This window comes from Papaver somniferum, chromosome 6 (genome assembly GCF_003573695.1).
Source record: "Papaver somniferum cultivar HN1 chromosome 6, ASM357369v1, whole genome shotgun sequence".
Lineage (NCBI taxonomy): Eukaryota > Viridiplantae > Streptophyta > Magnoliopsida > Ranunculales > Papaveraceae > Papaver > Papaver somniferum.
Window position 1 is genome coordinate 169,096,852 of NC_039363.1, and position 9,553 is coordinate 169,106,404.

The 9,553-nt window shown below is 36.7% G+C and overlaps 1 long non-coding RNA gene across 1 annotated transcript; it reads left to right on the plus strand.

The window, feature by feature from the left end:
- Positions 1 to 931: 931 nt before the first annotated feature.
- LOC113290080 lies at positions 932 to 3,522 on the plus strand. Its single transcript, XR_003331383.1, has 2 exons — positions 932 to 2,562; positions 3,225 to 3,522. It is a non-coding gene; the product is annotated as an uncharacterized LOC113290080 (long non-coding RNA).
- Positions 3,523 to 9,553: the final 6,031 nt, after the last annotated feature.

A 9,553-nucleotide genomic window follows, 5' to 3' on the forward strand; every position in this document is an offset into this window, starting at 1 on the left:
TTTTAAAAGCTGAAGACTATTTATATATTTTGCGAAGTAAATTTATAAGACTTACACCGATTACAACAATAGTTTAGAGAATTACTTAATTTTAATAAATTAATACTTAGTTAATCCATCACTGGGGAATAGTGAGGTTGGTAATTATGATGTGTTCCGGTGATACTTGTTACGTATGTAGGCATTGTTAGGAGTCATGAACCTAGACAGGGCAACTGCGTTCTTGTATCACTAGGCATTGAAGGGAGACTTGCTTCTTTTAGTGGACTGATAGATCCCAAATTTTACTTAGAAACTTATTTATAGAGTATTTTTCTCTCGAAATTAGAACCAGTGACTTATTGAAATGGAAATTAGTATAATTGAACCTAGAGCCACAAATTTTAGTTGTAGAAAGCCATTCAGGTTTGTGCTTTGTTTTTTTATTGTTTGCGTTTAAACAAGAGATGGAATTATTCTATAAGGTAGGGAGTTTTGAAGACTAGAAGGATGATTTTATTTTCGAGGACGAAAATCTATAAGGTGGGGAGAATGTAAATACCCTCAAGCTCGTCAACGTTATTTGACTGGTCTAGCGATGATCAAGGGACGTCTTAGCAGATAATAACTCGATTAGTTCAACACGAACACTAATTAATTGGAACTAATCTAACAACGACACGAACCTAGTATCATTATATAGATGTAGAAAAGTTACGCGGAATGGACTACTTGAGCATTTCATTCGGACACTAGACGAAGAAGAAATCATCTGAGTTATGTGGACGGTAAAATGGTCATTTCACACTCAGACTTATCAAGGCAGCCGAGTTATCTTCTATAAGCACCGAAGGTCTGCCCTTATCTTTTGGTTGGGTGCCTTTATGATGGGCAGGTGGCCTTATCACCAAGACGTGTCGAGGAGAGACACATTCTCTTTCTTCTTCTTCTCGTCTCTTCTTTCTTCCCATGTTCTTCATCTTCTTCTTTTTCTTATTCTGCTTCTCGCCTCTGGCGATTCCGAGAATTAATTTGAGAGAATGAATTTATGAAGATTGTTCAGTCCTTAAAGGTGAAGGTGTTCTGGTTAATTAAGAAGGAGGAGAGTTATGGGTTTCTGTTTGAGGTGATGCAGAGAGAATCGATTTAAGGTTCCAGAGTTGTTTGAGATTTTATTGAATTGATCCGTGTTTTGAGTAGAAGATGGATGAAGAATGAGAGGGTTGGTGTTTAATTGAAGTTTTGAAGTTGAGTTGTTGAAGAATTATAGAGTTAGGGTTCTGTGAAGAAGGAGATGAGAGGAAATAGGGTTTTGAGTTCGATTTTAGGCTTGCATGAGATTGAGAGGATGAAATTGATGTTCTAAGATGTCGAATTGAGATGCATTACGAGTGATTGGAGGGATTGAAGAGGAGTTACAGATGCAGTTATGTCCCGGAGGATGAAATTGAAGAGGGTGATTGATCAATTAGGGTTACAGTAGAATTGCTTTGGTGAGCCAGCAATTGAGAAGATGTCACTGTTTGGGTAAGCTCTTAATTGTTTAATTTTGGTACTTTTGAGTTGAATTGCTAAGATTCATTGAAGTTTTATGCTTGTGATTGAATCTGAGTTTGGGATGATTAAGTAACGAAACAATGATTGTATTTAGAAGTGATGTTTTAGTAAAGCGATTGTTGAGTTTGAAGTAGAGGTGATATTGGTGTGTACAGAGAAGGATTGGGTTTGTGCTTACTCTAGTTGTTCCAGAGAATGATGTTGTTGGTAGTGCAGGTGGTGCTGCTTTTAGAAATATGTGAGATTGTTGTTGCAGGAAGGGTGTTGGTGGAATATTATATTGGTGGTGTTGAGATTGAATGAACTGAACTGGTGTATTTTTGATGTGTGAAGTGAGTGTTGAATTAAGATAAAGAAGGAAGCAGAGTCAATTGCTTAAATGGAACCGTTTGAGGTAATTGCTTTCTAAGAATCTAACTCAGTTATTCAGTTTCATTGTTTGATTATGTGTGATTATTAATGGACTCACAATTGAGTTAGATGAAAGGGGATATATGTGTGAAACATAATTTGTTGGTAGTGGTTGTGTAAGATACAAGATTTGGAAATTAATGAGCTGTTATAGAATTGGTTTTGTGGTCAATGAGGATTTAGTGATGCAGTGAAATTGAGTTACATATTATTATGTACTGCATTCTGGGTTGCAGTTGTCGAAGTATGATTGTGCTGGTGAACTTCTTTGTAAGAAAGTTGTGTATGGAGTAAGTTTATATAAATGAATTGTTGCAGATATTAGTGGTGGTTTTGTATGTGGGGTGTGTATGGATGAAAGGGTGGAATTCTTGAGTACTGAAGTTATGTAGAATAGAGTGTTGATGCTATGCTTGTAGTTAGTAGTAGTTTTAGTTGAATCTTGATGTTGCAGGGGAGATGCAAGTGCAGAGCATGGATGTTGGAGTTATACTTGAGATGAGATGGGTAGTGAGTGATCTTGTGTAAGAAGAATGAGATAGTAAAGATGTAGATAGTGATAACTGCATGGTTGTAGATGGCAGCTTCAGTGAAGGCGTGCATCTGATGTTGCAGGTAAGCTTAATTTAGTATTGTAATTAAGTTATGAAGTTTATTTAAGATAAATGATTTGATGTTGTTTTCTACAATGAAAGTGTTACACCAAACCTGGTAGAATGGGAGTCCATTGTTTAATCAATAGGTCTAACTCAATTTGTTTAGATGACTTAGTGTTACTGACTGAATTAACTCAGTGACTAGACCTGACCAGACTTGACTTAGTGAACCTTGACTGAGTTAATTTCTTTGACCAATAACCCTGGACGCTGACCTTTGACTGACGTGGACTGTTAGTTGACCTGTGACTGTTAGTTTGACTACTAAAGACCGTTACTTGACCCTAGTGGACCCGGCCTTGTGTAATGGGCTTGTTTAGTGGACATGGGCTTAGGGCTAGTTATCCTAATTTGATGATTGGACCACTTATGGTCCAAATTAGCTTTCGATCCCTTCTACAAAGTTGTAAATACTCATGAGACTTAACTAATGAATTATAAAACCAACCTAATTGGATTAGTAAACTCTTAGTTATGTTAAAGGTAGATAATGAGATACCGTAATGGGCTTAGAACCATTAGATAGTTCACTTAGCTTATAAATCGAACTTGTATGAATTATATTATGAGCCTTGTGTGAGCCTTTTGGCTAGATTCTTAGAGTTTTTGTGTGATTAACAGTTAGTCTATATTAACAACGATCGATTCAAAGGAGGAACCAGTGGATCGTGGATCTCGAGGTAGGCGTGGCTTGTCGTCAAAAGAGGTGGGAATACATTTGACTCTTTTGTAACTATTGTTGTTTCATTTACGAAAGTCTTTGTTTAATAAAATCATGCATTGTCTAGTTGTGCACTCCATGCTTTATTTAAATTGCATTATGATTATTCTGTTAGTTCTGTTAATCTTTCCATGGTTTGGAAAGGAATTGTAATGTTTTGTTGTCGTCATGAATTATTATGGGAAATAAGAATTTCCAGATGTGGTATATAGGATACTCTCCTTCACATTTATACCTACAAATTTTATGATATATCGATCGGCAGTTTGCGAGTTCGGAATTGTCGACATCCATATTTACGATTAGGTGTGGATCAGCGAGTTCGGGGTTGCACAACCATATTAGTACATTGTTTGAAGAAGGAGTTTGTCCATATACATGTTTGTTATTTGAGTGACTGGATCACTTTCTAATGCTTGGGAAAAATAGTATTGTTTTCCAAATCTTGCTTATGATTACTTAGAAGTTAAATGTTAATTATTCCCACTTTCAGTTTCAGAGACAGACCAGAATTGGGCAGCGAAAGCTCCGAGAAGTTGACTTCTTAGTTGGTTATAATCTGATATGTTTATTATGTTGTATATTCTATTTGCAAACCAAATGACTATGGTATATGTATCATTTGGGAGAATATCTTGTATATATATTTCTGAGCAGGGTTAGCTGTAGGATCAGAATCTCGCAACAATTATGTCTCAGCGAAATTATCAATGGTACAACACAATAGCGTCGCAGAATAATTTCAGAAACGACGTCAGCAAGGAACATGAGAAAGATGTGATAGTCTTGCGAAAATTATAGAGCTTGCGAAGTTAACATTTATAAGATTGCGAGAATGTCGCAAACCATATCCGAGAATAAAGGACAGATTAGCTGTCATCCACTATGTATTTCCTTATAAATAGTTATTCGAGTTGTAAAGAAGGAGAGATCTTTTTGAGTAAGAAACAAGTAAATAGGAGGGAGAAAGTTCAGAGCAGAGATCATTCTTGACTTCTTTATCTTTCTCGTAAGAACATTCAAAAATTAATCAATAAATTTAAGAGTGTAAACCTGAAAATGAGCTAATCAATAATGAAATCATATGAGGGGTGTAGTGTAGGATTTCCCGCAACTACATAATGGCGCTAGAAACAGGGAATTGAAGATCGAAAGTTGAAGATTGTTGATTGAGAATATTCAAATCAAGAAAGTGATTAAATAAATCAGTGAATCAGTTAGAAGAAAAATGAGTAGAATTAATGAAAATGGCAAAAGATTGGAGTGTAATATGATAACAAAAAGCTTGATCAATGAATTTCATGAAAACGTCAAAGGAAGAATACATAAACGAAATTTTGAAGGAAAGAAAGTTATAGCGATAGAAAAAATATCACCCTTGAAAGATTGGGAAAAGCAAAAAATTGCATTCATGGCGGAAGAAATACCAAAAGAAAATTTGAACCATACATCTCCGTTGGTCATCACAGTGCCTATTACACGAAAAGAGAAGGATACACCAATAAAATCCACAGGAGAATGGATGTTGAACAGAACTTTATTCGATACAGGAAGTTCAGTTGATATAATATTTTATCATGCATTCCGGGGAATGGGATTTAAAGATGAAGAAATGTCCACTTCAGCATATTTTGTTCACGACTTTGGAAAATCCACAACAAAACCTAAAGGAGAAATAGTGGTACGAATTCCACTTGGAGAAATCGAAACATATGTAACATTGTGCGTGGTGGATATGGAATCGCCATATAATATGTTATTAGGAAGATCATGGATACATGCGATAAAAGTTGTGGTATCAACGTTGCATCAATGTATTAAATTCCCCACTCCAAATGGAATAGGTGAAATTAGAGGAGATGTTGACAATGCGAAATTATGTCATTAAATTGAAGTAAAACATTATGAAGAACAAGCAAAAAAGAAACAATTTCACAGAAAATTGGTAAAGGAAGCAAAGAAGGAAGAAGAATTTAGAGTATATATGATAAGGGCAAAAGAAGGAAAAGAAATACCCAGCGAAATTTCGGAAGAAGGGGAAGGACCCATAAAAGCAATAAAAGAACCAACACCAATGGGAGAACCTAAACCCAGTTACACTGCCGCAGAACCGACAAAAGAAATAAATGTTGGGACTGTAGAGGAGCCTCTAATGTTGCGAATTGGAACCAAAATGGATATAGAAGAAGAGGAAAGAACTGTCAACTTGTTGCGAGAATATAAAGATATTTTCGCAGGAAACATGGATGAGATACCAGGAATAGATCCATCTATTGCTTGCCACAAATTGGAGATTAACAAAAATGTGAGACCATTTAAACAGAGAATAATAAAAATTGCAACAACTTACCATTCTCAAATAGAAGAATAATTACAGAAAATGCTTGAGGCAGGAATTATAAGAGAAGCTAAATACCCAGAATGGATAGCAAATATGGTCATTGTCCCAAAGAAAAACAAAGGAATCAGGATTTGCATAGATTTCACTGATTTGAACAAAGCTTGCCCCAAAGATAGTTTTCCGTTACCCGATATTCCTCAAATGGTGGAATCTGCAGCAGGAAATGATAGGGTATCATCTTTAGATGGGTACAAAGGGTATAACCAAATTCCTCTCGCTGAAGAAGATCAAGAACATACTGCTTTCTTTGCCCCTAGAGGTTTATATTGTTACACGAAAATGCCATTTGGTTTGCGAAATGCGGGAGCGACATATCAAAGAATGGTAGAGAAGGTGTTCGCAAAATGGATACATAAAACATTAGAAGTATACGTGGACGACATGTTAGTAAAGAGTAAAGAAGCTAAAGACCATGTACAAGACTTGAGGGAGATTTTTGAACAAATGCGGCAGTATAACATTAAATTGAATCCTGAGAAGTGTACTATTGGAGTTGCATCGGGAAAATTTTAGGCTACATTGTATCAAAGGAAGGAATACAGGTTGATCCAGAAAAAGTGCAAGCAGTTCGTGACATGCCAACACCAGCAACAATAAAAGATGTACAGAAGTTGAATGGGCTTCTAGCTTCGCTGGGGAGATTCATTTCGCGATCATCAGACAAATGCAAATATTTTTTCGATATACTCAAGAAGGGTGCAAAATTTAAATGGAGTGATGAATGTGAAAAGGCTTTTCAAGGAATCAAAGAACATCTTATGAATACAACTATTTTACAAAAGGCAGAACCAGGAGAAGAATTATTGATTTACCTTGCGACAACGTCGCATGCATTAAGTGTTGTGTTATTGCGAGTAGACGCAGGAGTGGAGAAACCCATTTATTACATTAGCAAAACTTTTAATACTGCTGAGAAGAATTACTCAAAGATTGAAAAGTTAATCTTAGCATTGGTTATGCATCATTTAAGCTCCGCATATACTTTCAAGCACACAAGATAAAGGTATTAACAAAAGTACCAATTGAATCAGTGATGAAGAATTCTAAAAGATCAGGAAGGGTAGAGAGATGGAATGCACAAGTAGGCCACTTTGATATTAAATATGAAATTTTGTCTTCACCAAAATCACAAGTTGTTGCGGATTTCTTGGCAGAATTTCCTTTAGAAGAATGAAGCAGTAGAAGAAATGATGGATGTAGAAGAAGAACATGGAGATCCAAAAGATTTATTAACAGAACCAAATAGATGGGAAATATTGGTAGATGGATCATCAAATGGAGAAGGAAATGGAGTTGGAATTGTTTTAATTTCGCCAGAAGGAATAAAGATGGCTTTTTTTCAGATTGGAATTTGCATCCACTAATAATGAAACAGAATATGAAGCTGTGATACATGCTTTAAAATTCGCAATAGAAATGAAACTAGAAAATGCCAGGATCACTAGTGATTCGCAGCTAGTTATTCGCCAAATAAAAGGAGAGTATACTACAAATGAACCATCCTTGAAGAAATACAAGAAGCTGGTTGAAGAATTATCAGCGAAAATCCCAAAGATAAAATGGAGGCACATTTCAAGAAAGGATAATAGACTCGCAGACGCTTTTGCTTTCATCTCAAGCATGATGACAGATCCAACTGCGAGATGCATAAAAATACAAACACTTCTGTCACCATCAATAAATAAAGAAAGGAAGATGTGGATGTGATGATGATAGATAATGAAAAAGAAGAACAAATGAACAATGTCGCAGACTGGAGAATGGAACTTCACGCATATTTGGCGAAAGGAGAAACACCAAGAAATAGATTGGAAACACACAAGTTAAAAAGCCGAGCAACGAATTATGAATTAAGAGATGGGTTGCTATACCGAAAATCCTTTAGTGGACCATCACTCAGATGTTTGACACGAGAGGAAGGAGAAAAGGTGCTGAAAATGTTACATAGTGGAGATGCTGGCAATCATAGGAAGATCTTTGGCACATAGAGCAAAAATGCAAGGTTATTATTGGCCATACATGCATGAAGATGCAAAACAAATATCAAGACGTGCGAAGATTGTCAGCGACATGGAAAGAAAATACATGCACCAGGAGCACCATTGTCATCTTCAACCAGTGTATGGCCCTTTGGAAAATGGGGCTTAGACATTGTGGGGCCATTTTTACCAGGAACTGGACAAAGAAGATACTTAATAGTCGCAACAGATTATTTCACAAAATGGACAGAAGTGAAGGCAGTACAACATATTCGCGACAAAGATATCTTTACATTCATATTCGAAAATATCATTTGCAGATTTGGAATTCCTGCACAGTTGGTATCTGATAATGGGAAACAGTTTGAGGGGCAGAATATAGAAATGTTACTTAATGCATTCAAGATAAAATGTGGAAAGTCCACTCCTTTATATCCACAAGCTAATGGGCAAGTAGAAGCAACAAATAAAACAATTGCAGATATATTAAAGAAGAAATTGGAAGGACATCACAGATCATGGTGCGAACAAGTACATAATGCAGTATGGGCTTATAATACAACTAGAAGAGAAGCTACTGGAATGTCACCTTTTTGTTTAACATACGGAGTTGAAGCGGTGTTACCAACAGAAGTTGTTATTCCGACAACAAAAAGAGAAGCTTGGGAGAAAAATCTTAGTGCGGGTTTAATTTTAAACAAACTTGATGAATTAGAAGAAAGAAGAGAAAAAGCTTTACAACATATGGAGAATTATCAGCGAAGATTAGCTCGAGAATATAATAAACGTGTCAAAATACGTGAATTTCAACCAGGAGATTTAGTTCTGCGAGAAACACCAATATATCAGCGAGAAAATGGTGGAAAATTAGCGAAAAAATGGGATGGACCTTACATCATTAAGGAGATAGTTGGAACAGGAGCTTATAGATTAATGGATCCAGAAGGGAGAGATGTTGGTCATAGATTAGACAGACCATGGAACAAGTTGTATTTGAAAAGATATTATCAGTAAGAAGCTTTGAGAAGTTATGAATTCTGAAAAAAAATTGCAGAATTACTCATATCAAAAGAAGATCATGATGTGCGAAATTGTCGCAGAGATAACCACAGAAAAATGACATAAAAGAAAGGGGCGAACCTTTATGGCGTACACCCTATTTCGCGAATAAAATTTCGCAAGAGGCAAATGTAAGACCTAAAGTACGTCATATTAGGGGGTACCTGTTACATGGCTTAGTGAAAGGCTACACCGCCACCGGAACCTGAGTCATGGAGATATGGGGTCAATAAAGCCCATCCGGGAGAGGCACCTTGGATTCTCAATTTAAGCATATGACTTAGGTTGGGCGACTAAGGTAATAAGGACTCTCCCAATGAGTGCAGAATATGATCAAGGCGCCGAGGTACACGGTTGAGTCAAGGGTGCCGAGGCGTTTGAAGCGTCCTTGCCATTCTTGACAAGTCTTGGCTTATACTGCACTCGGCCTGAAGAAAACCTCACTTAGGGTGCAGTCTCGTAACCATAAGCCCTATAGGAAAAAGAGATAAAAGGCTGCGAAAACAACTGGTTGTTGTTAAGAATGAATGGGAGGATCTAACCTTTCTCCTTGAAGGGGAAACCAGGGGGGAGATAAGGCCGGCACCCTCCATTAGGGAGCTGATAAGTGTCTTAAGACGCAAATGTCATGAGGCTTTTTATTCGCAAGGATATTAAGGCTTGTCATATTTGTGCAACAATCCTGAAGAGGCAATAATACAAAAGAAAAAGATAAGACGAGATCAATGGCTTTTCGCATGAAAGTGCGAAGACGTCCTGCGATTTCGTCGCACGACGGAAATGTCATGGG